At 40.2% G+C, this 14,209-nt stretch overlaps 1 protein-coding gene across 22 annotated transcripts in view; it reads left to right on the forward strand.

The window, feature by feature from the left end:
* Positions 1 to 7,458, forward strand: part of TCF4 (transcription factor 4) — a 410,485-nt gene extending 403,027 nt beyond the window's left edge. For 21 of the 22 annotated variants that reach the window (XM_063128224.1, XM_063128230.1, XM_063128233.1 and 18 more), the window contains one exon: positions 1,722 to 6,468. The gene's annotated coding sequence lies outside the window, so the exon portion shown is untranslated. Of the gene's footprint in view, positions 1 to 1,721; positions 6,469 to 6,519 lie in introns of those variants that run through there. The other variant, XR_010025561.1, reaches the window with a different exon arrangement.
* The last annotated feature ends 6,751 nt before the right edge of the window (positions 7,459 to 14,209 follow it).

Genomic DNA, 14,209 nt, shown 5'->3' on the forward strand with positions numbered 1-14,209 from the left:
TCCAAAGAAGCTTAGACTAGTCCCATCCCTGATGACTTATAGGCAGGCAGCAAAAACTTTTATTCTGCCTGGCTTTTAATGGTATTTAATTTGGGATCAAAGGTTTTAACTCTTCTTTTCTTAGCTTTAATTCCCTATTTTAATTGTGTTATTGTAGCATTTTGTTTTGGGTATTGTCTCAGAGGCTTTGTTAGGGCCCAAAAATGGTATACATTTAAAAATAAATAACATAACATAACGTAACCATAAGCATGCACAAGGGGTGTGCTGGGTGTGCTCAGGCACACCATAATGTCTCAAGTAATAAGAGCTGAATTGAAGAGGGGCATTGAGTGAGGATCCAGAGGGGGATCCAGACACAATGGGAACGGTCCCCCAGTTGCTGTGCTGCCATGCTGAAGAACCGCTGCGTCTGAGAGGGTACCTCAGAAGACCTAAAGACAGTAGTGCACACGCTGGTAACCTCAAGGCTTGACTTCTGCAATGCGCTCTACATAGGGCTACCATTATACCTAGTTCGGAAACTTCAACTAGTTCAAAATATGGCAGCCAGGTTGGTCACTGGTACACCTAGGGGTGAGCACATTACACCAACATTAAAATCACTCCACTGGCTGCCAATTAGTTTCAGGGCAAAGTACAAAGTGTTGGTCATTACCTTTAAAGCCCTAAATGGTTTGGGTCCAGGTTACCTGCGGGATCGCCTTCTCCCATATAGTCCGCCCCGCACACGCAGGTCCTCTGGGGTGAACTTACTTCAGTCAGCTAAAACTAGGCTGACATCAGTTTCCCAGAGGACCTTTTCTTCTGTCGCCCCCAGATTGTGGAACGGCCTGCCGGAGGAGATTCGTAAAATTAACTTTCTGTGTGATTTTAAGGCAGCTTTAAAGACTAGCCTTTTCCGGTAGGCCTATCCAGATCAATGTTAAATCATGAATTTTTAAGATGTATTGATTCCTGTTCTAATGTTGTTCCCCTGTTCTAATGTTGTTCCCCGCCTCGATCCAAAGGGAGAGGCGGGTAAGAAATAATTTATTATTATTATTATTATTATTATTATTATTATTATTATTATTATCATCATCATTATCATCATCATCATCATCATCTTTGCTCCCAGCAGCAGGAGAAAAAAGGAATCGCTCTGCTGGGAGCTGCACTTCAAAGAGACCAGGAGGAGGGGCCCTGAAGGCTAATATCACCTTGTAAACCCGTCCTCCAGCCAGTGTCACCACAAAATCCCACCAATGTTGGGGCTTGAGAAGCACCATCTCATTCCCCCCACCACCACCTCCAACGTCCTTCCCATGGTCAGGCAAACCAACGCGGGGTAGGGCGTCAGTGTCTGTAGAGTTTAATAAATAAATTAATAAAAATAATGTCCTTTATGACTGAGTATTCAATAAAATCTTAACCTGGTGCTGAAAACATGACAATGTTGGTGCCAGTCAGACCGCAGTAGGTATAGCTTGTGGCCACCACCAAGTAGGCCCCAAAAGTCACTCGAAGGAGGTACTTGAAGGATGGCCTCAGATGTTGATCATAGTGTATGGGTAAGTTGATAGAATGTAATAACAATCTACCTCCCACTGATATGGAAAAGTTTCTTGAGAAATAGCTTGTAAGGTGTTTTATACAGTAAAATATTGTCTGAAATATTAAGAATAATAACAATGTTTGCTCTCCTTGGCTGACCTAAATGTTTTTCACTTCTCTTGCAGGTCCAAGTTGCCACATTTTTCTTCATGTAAACCAGAGACCACTTCCTTAACAGCTGTATTATCTTAAAACCACATAAACACTTAACCCCCCTTTTTGTAATATAATAAGACAAGTCTGAGTAGTTACGAATCACAGACGCAAGAGATTTCAGCATTCCCAATTTCGAAACAAAAAGAAAAAGAAAAGTGCAACTTGAGAGACACCTCTCTTCAACATATCATTCAGAATGTTTCAAGCAGTATGTTAGGAGCTGTAAATGCACAGCCGAGAGACTGAATGGCAATCTTCTCCACACTGTGGGACAATGCATTTGTGCCTAAACTTCTTTTGGAAAAAAATATATAATTAATTTGTAAGTCTGAAAAAAAAAATATTTAATTTAAAAAAATTGTAAACTTGCAATAATGAAAAGTGTACTTCTGAAGAAAAAAAAATGAACGTTTTCGTTGGTGTACTAGTCAGCTAGTGTTTATACTTACTGGATATTAAAAAGGGAAGCATTGCTACCCACATATTTACAAAACCAGCAAACGTCGTAATGAAAACTGAAGTGATGACATTAGCCATTCCTTAGGGTAGGAGGAACAGATGGATCTTATAGACCTATGACACACACACATACACACAAACACACACATATATAAATATATATAAATATATATATAAATAAATATATATATATTAAAATTAGTGAATATGGTAAGCTTTTGTTCATTTGTTTCAGACTTTTTGCTCCTGTAAAAAAAAAAAAAGTACTGATTAACTTTTTTAAAAAGAAGATTTTACTGTAAATAAGGGAATTTTTTTTTTGTCTTATTTCTCTGCCACTCCTCCTTTGGTTCTTTACTGTAACCTGTAGTGCCAACTCTGTTGCTGGAAGGGCAGTTCAGGATGAAACGCTGACCCTGATGTTGCTTATCATTCATAAATAGAGTTGTTTCTTCAGTCTTTTGGGGAGAATACAAGACTTGACAAGTCACATCATGTGCAGCTAAACTGCAAGCAACTGAGACTTGGCCCAAAACAGTCATTTTTGTGGGGGGAGGGGGGAATCATAAAAGTTGCTCTCATTTAGACCCTATTTCTGGGATTTTCAGAGGTACAAGGTTAGAATGCTACAATGTTACCACTGTGCCTTCCAATGTTTATATCATCGAAAACATAACATAATCAAAGGTGGCTGTGATTTAACAAACCAGTAGAAGTGTTAACTTTAATGTGTGTAGCCTAAATATAGTATGCAGCGAGGCATTTCAGAATACATGGTCAGATTTGGTAGGGCAGGCAGGGAGGGGGAGATTTCAAATGGGGAAATTGCTAGTTGTATGACAGATTTTGATTTTTTTTTTCAAAAAAACCTTTTTTTAAGGGATTACTGAAAGGTAGACCATATGCTGCCACCTCCTTCATTCATGGGGAAAAAATGCCAATATCCAGTTGTCATGCAGCATTAGAACAAGCCTTACCCGTTCTAAAGCATTGAGTTGCACTTTCTTGAGGAGGGGGGAATAGAACAGTATTTCTCTGGCCAGTATGAATCAAGTTTTTACTTAACATATATATATAATAATAATAAGCATAGATCAAACCCGTGGCCCAGCAATTCATCCAGTGACTAGCTTTGGATGCAACCGAACTAGTATCCATAGCAAATCTTATAAAGATTGACTTTGGTATATAGAACAATTAACAAATTGTGCTCCTAATTAAGTTTTTGTCAGCATCCTTTTGTCTCCAGTTCCAGCTTCTGGTTGTTGTTTTTAAAATAGCCACGCAAACTTGGCATGTATTTTTTGAATGAACTCTCCCTGTTCACATAGATTTTCCACCTATCAGCACTGAGTAAATGCCATAAGTCCATTGAAAAAACGGTCTAGATGTTCCATCTGTTCTCCTGTTTTGCCAGTTACATAGTAATGGGAAAAAAATACATTTGTAAATTTTATGCAACAAAATGGCAAGCGTATCATTATTTTGAAATTGTGTATGTAAAAGTTATATTTTTACATGTAGACTCTTGTTATTATGTGTTTTAATACATTGTATCAGTTTTTTGTTTTTTGTTTTTTAAAAACTGTGTGGTTGAAACAAAATCTCATTTCAATGACATGAGAATCTGATTTTTATGTTTCTGAAAAACATAAAGAACAAATATGATAGTTTACCATGTGAACCACCCTCTACATATCCCATAAACATTTTGATTACCTATGTGTGCGTGTTGAAAATTGTAAATATGTTCACAAGCAGTAAAACTTTAAATGCTTTTATTTGTTAATAAGTTTCTCAAATGTGGAGGTGGATTAAAAGCATTATAATTAAATGCATAATAGAGCAGCGTCCATGTTAGTTTAAGTCAGAGCCACAAATGAGTATTTCATTACAAATGCCGTACTTTTAATAGACTTTCTTTAAATGTTAATGTGTGTGGTCATCCAAATTCATTTAATTACTGATATTCAGAACAAGCTAAAGGATTCTCTTTTAATTGTCAAGCATATTAATACTGGTCAGTATTCAAAATTCAAGAAATGCAAATAGTTATGGGGGAATTTGTTTCTTCAGGAGATGAGTTTATGCTAAAAATCGAAAACGGCTGTCAAATTCCATAATTACTGAAAGTTTTTTTTTTTCATTTGCTTATGTCAATAACATCAAGATTTCAATCACCCTCCTCAGTCTGTAAGATTGTTGAGTACTGCCCACTTGTATTTTGAAAAGGTAATGTTCTGATATGAATATCAGAAAAAATGAACCTAAAATTATTATTTCTTAATTTAACAATTAGGAGCCTTAAATGATAAGATAGAAGTCAGGTAGCAAATGCAAATCAAAGTAACCATATTTTTATTTTATCTTATTTTATTAATTGCCCAGCTTGATGTAATTATGTCAGCCTTTAAACATGCACAGTCAAGATCACTCCTTATCAGTGATAAAAGGATGGATATTTTTTTTAAAAAAATCCATACTTTCAGTGTGTGCTTATGGGCAGAGCATGATTCTAAACAGCAATAGTGATTGTGATGTACTTAGAACCAGGAGAAGGTTAGTTATGTAAAAAAAGCCAAACTTGTCTGTATGGTTTTGAGATGGTTTTGTGTTCCATAATGGAATTTAAACTTGAAAATTAAGCAGTCGCACTGTTTTTTGTGGGGGGGGGGGAGTGGTTCTGCATTGATGCATTAATTTAGTGTGTGTCCATAAGAAAAAAAAGACATCAAGAACTCCTTAGCCTTTGCTACTGCTATCGTTTTCATACAGGTATCCATGAGGCAGCTGCTACTTGTTAGTAGATCTGGTAGTGATTTCTCTTTTAAGACCAAGGAGGGCCATGGATTGTACGGTAACAAATAGTACTCAGAAACTATTCTGTAGGAACCTATCAGAACTTTAGGAAGTGATCCACCTCCACATTCAAGTAATTTATGAATATGCTGATTAGGGAAATCTGTTCATCTAGAACTTTTTTTAAAAAACATTTGTCTTATGTGTAACTGCAAGGAACACTAATGTTTATACAACTGTCAGTTCAACCAGTGATGCAACTTGTACCGATGCAGTCTTCCGATTTGTTTTTGTGTTTAATTTCATTTGGCGGGTGGGAGCGGGTGGGGTGGAATTTGCAAGTTTCATCTTTCTATCTGATAGGCACGTGCAATCTGTGCCGAAAGGTGAACAATACATACATTGCCAGGAACGAAGAGAATTCATCAGGGGAGAAAAAGCACAAATAAATTAAACTTAGTCCACGGACTGACTTAAGGAGGAGAAAATAAAAAGATATCCTAAAGATGGAATATGATGAATTCTAACACCATGGGGCACCAAGACCTTTTCGGCTTCTTGTTTTTATTTTTCTTTCTTTTTTAAATGACATATTCTTTCTCATGGGACTTGAAGTTGATTCACCTTTGTGCAGTGCTGGTTTGACCATACTCATTTCAAGTATTATAGACTTATGTAATGGTGAAAATATATGAACTGTGGCCTTTTTCATTCTTGTTACTTGTGATGCAACTAAGTGAAGATAAGAGAAAAAAAGCAGAGATTTACCATGTATCAGTGCCTGGCTTTTTGTTACAAAGCTTCGTTTGTCTAGTGACCTTTTTGCTATAAAATAGACTGTAGTACACCCTATTAGGATAAAAGAAAACCCTAAATTTAAAAATAAAAAAAATATATTTGGCTTATTTTTCACAGGAGCAATCCTTTTATACCATAAATATTGCAAGGGGGAAAATTGTCGGATTCTGAATATTTCTTCTTTGTAGATTTTTGGAATCATTCTGAGTAAAAGTTTGTTACTTTATTTTACTATTTAAAAGATGTTATTTTACCATGTGTTACCGAGATGAAATTGTATGGTAGCTTCTTTTTTCTTTTTTTCTTTTTTTAGTTGTAGGTCGCAGTGGGGAAATTTTTTGCGACTGTACACATAGCTGCAACAGTTAAAAAGAAAAAGAAAAAAAATGAAAAAAGGGAAAAATATAAAAGGGACAAAAAGGAAAAAAAAAAGATAAAACAGTTACACTTTGTTTTCAATGTGTGGCTGAGTGCCTCAATTTTTTTCATGTTTTTGGTGTATTTCTGATTTGTAGAAGTGTCCAAACAGGTTGTGTGCTGAGTTTCTTCAAGAAGAAAAACACAGCTTTCTGTAGGCCATTACCTGTTTTCCATCTGTAGTTATTCGATGCCGTCATGTACATGACCGTTCTGTAGCAATAAATGTGCCATTTTTATAAACTGTTTCTGACACTTTTGTTTCATTTCATTTTGCATTGTCCATTTCTGTAGGTGTCACAAGAAGTACTGCTTTTGACCGACCTAATAGGTGGCGTTGTCATCACAGACACAACCTCAAATGCAATGAGTTTAAACGTGCCATTGGTGTTCTTGGAAGTGCCACATTCCAGATGATGTGTAAAACTGAAGTTCTGATCATCTGAGTCCTTCTCAGAACATAAAGAGTTCTTCTAGAGGCCTCTTCACACTCTTCACTTGGGTAGCTGTTAAGAATCTGCTTTCTGGACATAACTGTAATAGAAGCACATGTCCTTTACTTCTTGGCCTCAACCAGTGTGTAATATGGCTATGCATTGTAATATAGTTGTTAAAAAAAATGGCCCACAGTTGGCTTGAATTTCAATTGGTGGAGAAAGCTGTTTGTAAGTTTTAACTCCTTTGTAAAGTTCTTTCATATCTTTTGGAATGGAAGGTGCTATATCAATGTAAAATTGCTTTCATTATCATCAATATATAGCTCTTCTGTAAAGATAGCACCTGTATTTCACTTGAAAACTGTTATGTACATATGAAAGGATATAACGCACCTATGGACAATGGGCAAAATGTCAAGAAGGTGCTAACATGTATGCAAAAATAAACTGAACTATGTAAAGAATTACCCCATTGAAAAAATAAGATACAATCTATCCAATGCAAAGCTAAGGACTTGAAGAAATGTAAACTGTCATTGTACTGCTAGCAATCAACATCTTCCACAGGTTTCATGCGATAATGAGATTACTGTCATATCTCTAGGCAGAACGATTTCTGCCTTACTATTGTAGTTTTGAGTTGTACTAAAGAGCCAAGAGAAATGGTCATCTTTATTTCCCCCATGAAACATTTGTTGAAATTGTAAATTATAAATGCTGATTGTATTTACACCTTGTTAAAGTGGGGGAAAGAATAATAAATCCTGGTTGGCCCTGTTGCATTTTATCAGTCCAGAAAGTGTTCTCACTTCTATTAGTCGATATCACTTTTACTTTTCTTTCTAAAGGAAAGTTAAACAAAAATCAATGGTCTGTGTTACTTATAAGATGATGGGATGTGTTTGTGATGTTGATACTACTGACCATTATCAGGATATGAAGCCTGCTCCTGCACAAATGTTTATATATATATATATATATATATATATATATATATATATATATATATATATATATGAAAGTGCCATCCTGAAAAAAAGGGCGGCTTCAATCCTTCTGAATTCATGTCCAAGCTCATCACGTTCAGAAGAGACCATAGTTTAGCAGTACACGGATGGCTGCATGTTCAGGCGTTTGGATTTTGGAGAGAAGGAAAGATCTCTGGTTCCCGTTTGGCTGAGATACTCTAACTGAGGGGTAGTGTGAACAGAATAGTTGATTAAAAGAGTAGAAGAAGAGGGCCAATGAAGACTTATGAAGGGAAGGGTGGAAGTGAAGGCTGAAAGGAAGAATCTATAAGGCAAGGGTGCTTGAACGTCTTTCAACCTGAGGATCAAATTCAATTTTAGAGAAATGCTTGAGGCGCACATTCCAGTGATGGTGGGGCTAAAGGTAAAAGAGGCCAGACCAAAATACCAAAAATTCTAGCATACCTTAGCCTAAACATCTTGCTGACAGAGTATCTCAACCTTTTAGAATGGAAAAACCGTGACATCAGGGAGCCACCAGCCAATTGGCAGGTGAGTGAAAGGGTGTGGTGCCTGGGGAATGGCCATCTGGGGAACCATGGAAGGGTGGGTTGGAATTCCAGGTGGGCTGGCTGTAGCCCAAAGGTCTGAGGTTCAACAGCCTGCTAGAGAGGAAGAGAAATGGACAGAGAGGAGAGGTGTACATGATGACTAGATTCCACACCTTTCACTTATATGTATAATTCTTGCTTTTGGATGTGAGAGGTCCTTTGTTCAATTCCCAGACAAGCTCGTGCTTGCTTAAGAAGGGCAAAAACTTTTGGGGGTGGGATCTCATCTATCAACGTCTATGAGTTTTGATGGCTATACAGAACTTTCAGGGTCAGTTACCAAATTCCAGTCGCTGATGAGTGACAGTACGTTGCCATCGTATTCTACTTCTTGCCATCATGTTCTATTAATCAACGATGACTAGCCATGATGGCTATATATATTACCTCCAGTATCACTTATTTATACCAGTTGCTGGGGGAAATGGGCAGGAGGGTGCTGTTGCACTCATGTCCTCCTTGTGGGCTCCCCACAAGCATTCAGAGGTGAGGAAGGCTGACTTTCAAATCGAAGTTTGAAATAATCTGCAGAATCTTTGGCTACTGATCTTGAATTTGAATCCATATCTTTGGATTCTCAGTCATGAGACATTTACATGGTTACAGTTTCATTAAAATAAAAACGATTTTCATTTCCATTGTTCAAGCATATCTAACAAGTCACAATTTGTGTTAAGAGATAGGGTGGGATCAAGATTTAAGCATGTGCAACTGGGCTGGCAGACTTTCCTGTCCCCTTGAACCCATGACAGCCCCTCTAGCCCTCTTGAAAATTCAGCAAGGTTCAGGGGAGCTTGCTGAATGGAGTAGGTTATGGTATGCCAGGGCAATGGAGGGAGAAGAGGGACCCTGAAAAACTATTCAGAGCTCCATTTATGGAAGGTGCCTCCATTAAATCTTCAGGAATCCCCACTTCCCCTACGCCCTATAACCTACCCTGTTCCACATAGTCCCCTAACTCTGTTGGTGCCATAGGGATTAGGAAGTCTGCTTCGGCCAACCCAGGATATGCACCTAAATCTAGATCCAACCCCCTGATATAATACTTGGTTCTTAAATAATGACCATGTGTTATTAGTCCATAAACAGCTGATCATCAGAGCGCATTAAAATCTTCATTAAAGTGATTCCATTTATATGTACATACATGCACTGTATGCACACCCATGCCTGCATTTTCCAGATTTATGCAGATTCCAGTTCCAAATTCACATGTAATGTGAATTCCTTGCTAGCCCCAAGTTGGCCTATGAATGAGAAGGCAACTTGAAGATCGATATTCAGACATTTTTGTTCATTGGGTTGGATCCACAGTCATCTTCTCTGAATGGAAGGGCTCCTCCCATCCATGGAAGGATTCTGATGCAGTGGAGCATGTGTGCTGATGGAACAGGAAGAACCAACCTTCATTGATTTCATCTTTGCATCGCAATCCCTTCTCTCTGGCCCTCTAAAATCTGCTCCAGAACACTGGACGGGAATCAGTAAATATTACCTTCACCCTTTCCAGTGGGAGAGTTCTGAATGGAATTCCACTCCCCTGAGCAAAGAAGGACCCGAATCCAAATCATATTAAAGAGGAACATGGAAAAAGGAGATAGGAACATACAGGAATTTATTGCAGAAATAGGGTGAGCAGCTCAGGATTATTATTATTATTATTATTATTATTATTATTATTATTATTATTATTATTATTATTTCTTACCCGCCTCTCCACCCTGATCGAGGCAGGGAACAACAATAAGTATAAAACACATAAAATATTGATTAAAAACAGTATACATTGTTAAAACTTCCTTAAAAAACCATACTAAAAGCACCCTAAAATTCCACTGGATAGGCCTGCCGGAAGAGATCAGTCTTTACGGCTTTCTTAAATGCTAAAAGACTGTTAAGTTGATGGATCTCCTCCGGTAGGCCATTCCACAGTCAGGGAACAGCAGAAGAGAAGGTCCTCTGGGTAATACCTGTCAGCCTAATTTTGGCTGGCTGAAGGAAATTCTTCCCAGAGAACCTGAGTGTGCGGGGCGGGAGTGTATGGGAGAAGGTGATCCCACAGGTAGCCTGGACCCAAGCCATGTAGGGCTTTAAAGGTAATGACCAACACTTTATACTTCGCCCAGAAACTAATTGGCAGCCAGTGGTTCCAAGAGTAGGCATGGTTGGGCGTTTGGAAGGGTCCACACCCCATCAGGGGCCAACTAACAAGATACACACACACACACACACACACACACACACACACACACACACACACACGGAGTTGCTCCTCTTATTTATTTATTTATTTATTTATTTATTTATTTATTTATTTATTACATATTTATACTGCCCAACAGCCTAAGCGCTCCGGGCACTTTACAACTAAAACCATAAAATCCGGTTTAAAACTTTAAAATCACACAAAACCGGAATAAATTACAGTCCAGGGGAGTCTTGTTTAAAAAGTTATGGTTTTAGGAGGCGTTTAAAAGTTATTACATTTTCTGCCTCCTGAGGGAGGGTTTTCCAGAGGGTGGGGGCCACCACAGAGAAGGCCCACTGTCGGAGTTCTTCTTGACTGTTGTAAACCACTTGTTCACCTGCCTCTCGCCCTAGCCCAGAGAACGGTGTGTGTGTGCGCAAAGGAGGAGCTGTAGATGTTGCTGCCTTGCTCATGGGCTCTTTGCCTGTCAATCAAGCAAGTGGTAGCAATGATGAGAAAGAGGAAGGAGAGCAATAGCAGCTGGAGATAATGGCAGTGAGAAGGTGAGGGAGGGGTGCCATTGAGGGTGTCCTGCCCAAGAGCCCTCCAAAACCTGCCGCTGGCATTGCTTACTAGCCCAGAGGATGGCTATTAATCTTGGACACAAATCTATGAATAATTCAGACTCAGATGCTGTCGTATGCTCGAACTCAATAGTGGGCAAATACCTTTCATGACGGATTGGTTCTTTATTCGGTAACACAGAGGGAAGATCTGCTGCCTCCCTCAGGGCCAGCTCCCAAAGTGAGGGAAGGCAGCCAGACCCAGGATCAAACTAGGAGCATCATCACACAGCAGAAAATCACGTTTCCTTACCGTCGCTTCTCCGCCCGCGCATTTATCCCTCATTACTTCCTCTTTCGAAAGAGGAAGTAAATAACGTCTACAGGGCCCATTCAGTGGGCTGTTTTGAGCGCCCTGCTTCTCCTGCACACAGCAGGAGGTAGTGGTAACTTCCGTCTTTAAAAATAAGTCGGACTTATTGGGGTGTTTTTTGTGGCGCAAAGAAGGTTAGAAAGGGCGGGGGGTGCACAGGAGGAAGATAAAGTTGTGAGAGGGACCTGCGAAAATCTGTGACTGCCCAGTAATGAGCATGCAATAAAACGCTTGGCTGATGGAGCTCTACATCTTTCTGTCCCTTTTTTAAGTTGAGGGGGTCTGATTTTTATTGGGACCTCTTGCAGATGAGAGCAGGTTTAATTCTTCTCATAGAATTATAGAATAGCAGAGTTGGAAGGGGCCTATAAGGCCATCGAGTCCAACCCCCTGCTCAATGCAGGGATCCACCCTAAAGCATCCCTGACAGATGGTTGTCCAGCTGCCTCTCGAAGGCCTCTAGTGTGGGAGAGCCCACAACCTCCCTAGGTAATTGGTTCCATTATTGTACTGCTCTAACAGTCAGGAAGTTTTTCCTGAAGTCTAGCCTGAATTTTATCATTCATCACCACACTCCGTCTCCCAAGCAAAAGTCCACATTTAATTTCTTTTAAGGCCCATGGGGGATTTAAGGTAAGGGGGGCGTTATCAGTAAAATCTGGCCCAAATAGGAAAGGATTAAATGTCCTCTCCCAGATGGGGAGTCCCAATAAACTTGGCTGGGGGCAGGGAGACCAATTGTGACAAAAGGATATAATTACAGCTTTATCATAACACAGTCTTCTCCAACCTGGGGTCTTCCAGGTGTATTGAATGACAAGTCTCATCATCCCCAGGCAGTAGTGCCAGTGGTCATGCTGGCTGGCATGACAGGAGTTGTAGCTCAACATCTGGAGGGTAGCAGGTTGGGCAAGGATGACATAACGTAATGTTACCCTGAGAGTCACACTATCAGCCAATCCCACTGGTGATGTTAATCCTCCAGTGTCGCCTGGCTTCCTGGGTCAGAAGGGTTATGAGCTGTCCTGTGGACATCCCAGTTGCATCACCCTATGGTTCTTTCCTCTGAGTGGTGGTGCAAAGAGCCTGACTCACAGGCTTTCCAATTCACCCCTGACTAGCTGGACCTAACGAAATTTGAGATTAAGAGCACATCCTACCACAATCACATCCACAACAGTCTTTAAAACTCTAGGTAACGCCAGAAGCACATCAGGAATCATGGCACTGGTGGTGCATGGGCATTCAGGACTAGACTGCCCGAATCTCAAGTATATCACACGGAGAACAATAAATAAACTCTACACCCCGGTACCACTGATGCATTGCTGCAAAAGAGAGATTTAAGGAGCAGATTGCTTTGTGCAAGACTGGTGGTCAATTTATTTCTCATTCTTGATGAACACCACAATCAGTGATTTACTTGGAAGAGACCTGATTATATGATCAGATGGGATCTGTGACCATGATCCGAGTTTGGTTTGGGATTTTTTGTCGGGTTTTGTTTGTTCGTTCGTTAAGCTCTTTAAAAAGCACTATATTGTAATCTGGTGTTAATCAGATTGTAGTCAGATATCCCTTGCACAGCCTAATGTGGATTGGATATAAGGCTAGAAAGAAAGTCTTCTTGCAAAATTGGAAGAGTTCTAGGTATCCCTGCAACATTTCTACACTGAAAGTGATTTGGCATTGAAAACATGATCTTTGCTTTTTCGGTGGATATTAAAACCTGCCTCCTTCCCGCCAAAGTAAATGAGACTTTTCTTCTCCATTTCATATGTAGAAAGCTTGTTTCCTTAGTCCTTTCACAGACAGAAGAAAAACAGCACTTTATACAAACTTGTCACATCAGTGTGTGTGTGTGTGTGTGTGTGTGTGTGTGTGTGTGTGTGTTTAAGGCTCACAAGTTTTTTTGCTGATGGGTTGTTTTTGTGTTTTGCCTTGTTAATCACAGAGCTGCCACTGCGGCAGAAATGCTAAGCACCTTTTCTGCATCATTAGAGGGAAATGATTTATCAGCTCTAGTCGGCCCAACTAAGAAATATTGCCATTCTCTAGGAAATCTCCATCATTCCGGGGTAAATTAAACCTGCCCGCTCTTCACCTAGCACATGCTGTGCCTGAATTGTACCATTTTGTTCTTAGTTTGCAAGGTCCGCGGGTCAGGGACTGATGAGCTACATCGGTGCGGGTCCCGTGCGTGCGCGAGAGCAGCACTTTATTCAGCCGCTGCTAACTCCAGTTTCATTCTGCACCTGCCCTTCTGCGGTGCCAATGTGTTCCATCCTGCGTGCTTTTAAGCCATCTGCCTCACGCCTTATGCAGGAGGAAGTCACAGCAGGGAGAATGCGCCCCTTCCAAAAGGGAACAACGTTGCACAACGTCACCCTGCACTCTGGCAGCACCTGATAGACCTCGCAGTGTTGCCAGGTGCTCTGCAATACATATGCAGTTGGGGTGTGGGAGTGAAGTAAGGTTAGGCAGGTTGTGTTCAGTGCTTGGATTACTGGGGGCAGGGGGCACTCTTACTTTTTGAGATGCCCCCTTTTACAACGTATTATTTGCCCCCTACATGTATTCTATGCCCCCTTTCCCCCTCCCCCAAGCCTGGATCACTCCATTGTGCCCCTCTGTGGCTATGTGCTTCATTGAGGATGACCACTCTTACTTCAACTGTTCAACAGCAATGGAAGAAGTGGACTTCCATGTTCCCTTCTTCTCATGGCAGCTCCCCTTCCAGCTCCCTGGAAATGCTACACTGAGAGTCAGGAGATCTTGCTGAATGGAGTGAACTGTGATGTGTGGAGGGTGGGAGCAGGGGATCCCCAAATGTTGGGTGGATGG

The sequence above is a fragment of the Elgaria multicarinata genome, chromosome 6 (assembly GCF_023053635.1).
Source record: "Elgaria multicarinata webbii isolate HBS135686 ecotype San Diego chromosome 6, rElgMul1.1.pri, whole genome shotgun sequence".
NCBI lineage: Eukaryota > Metazoa > Chordata > Lepidosauria > Squamata > Anguidae > Elgaria > Elgaria multicarinata.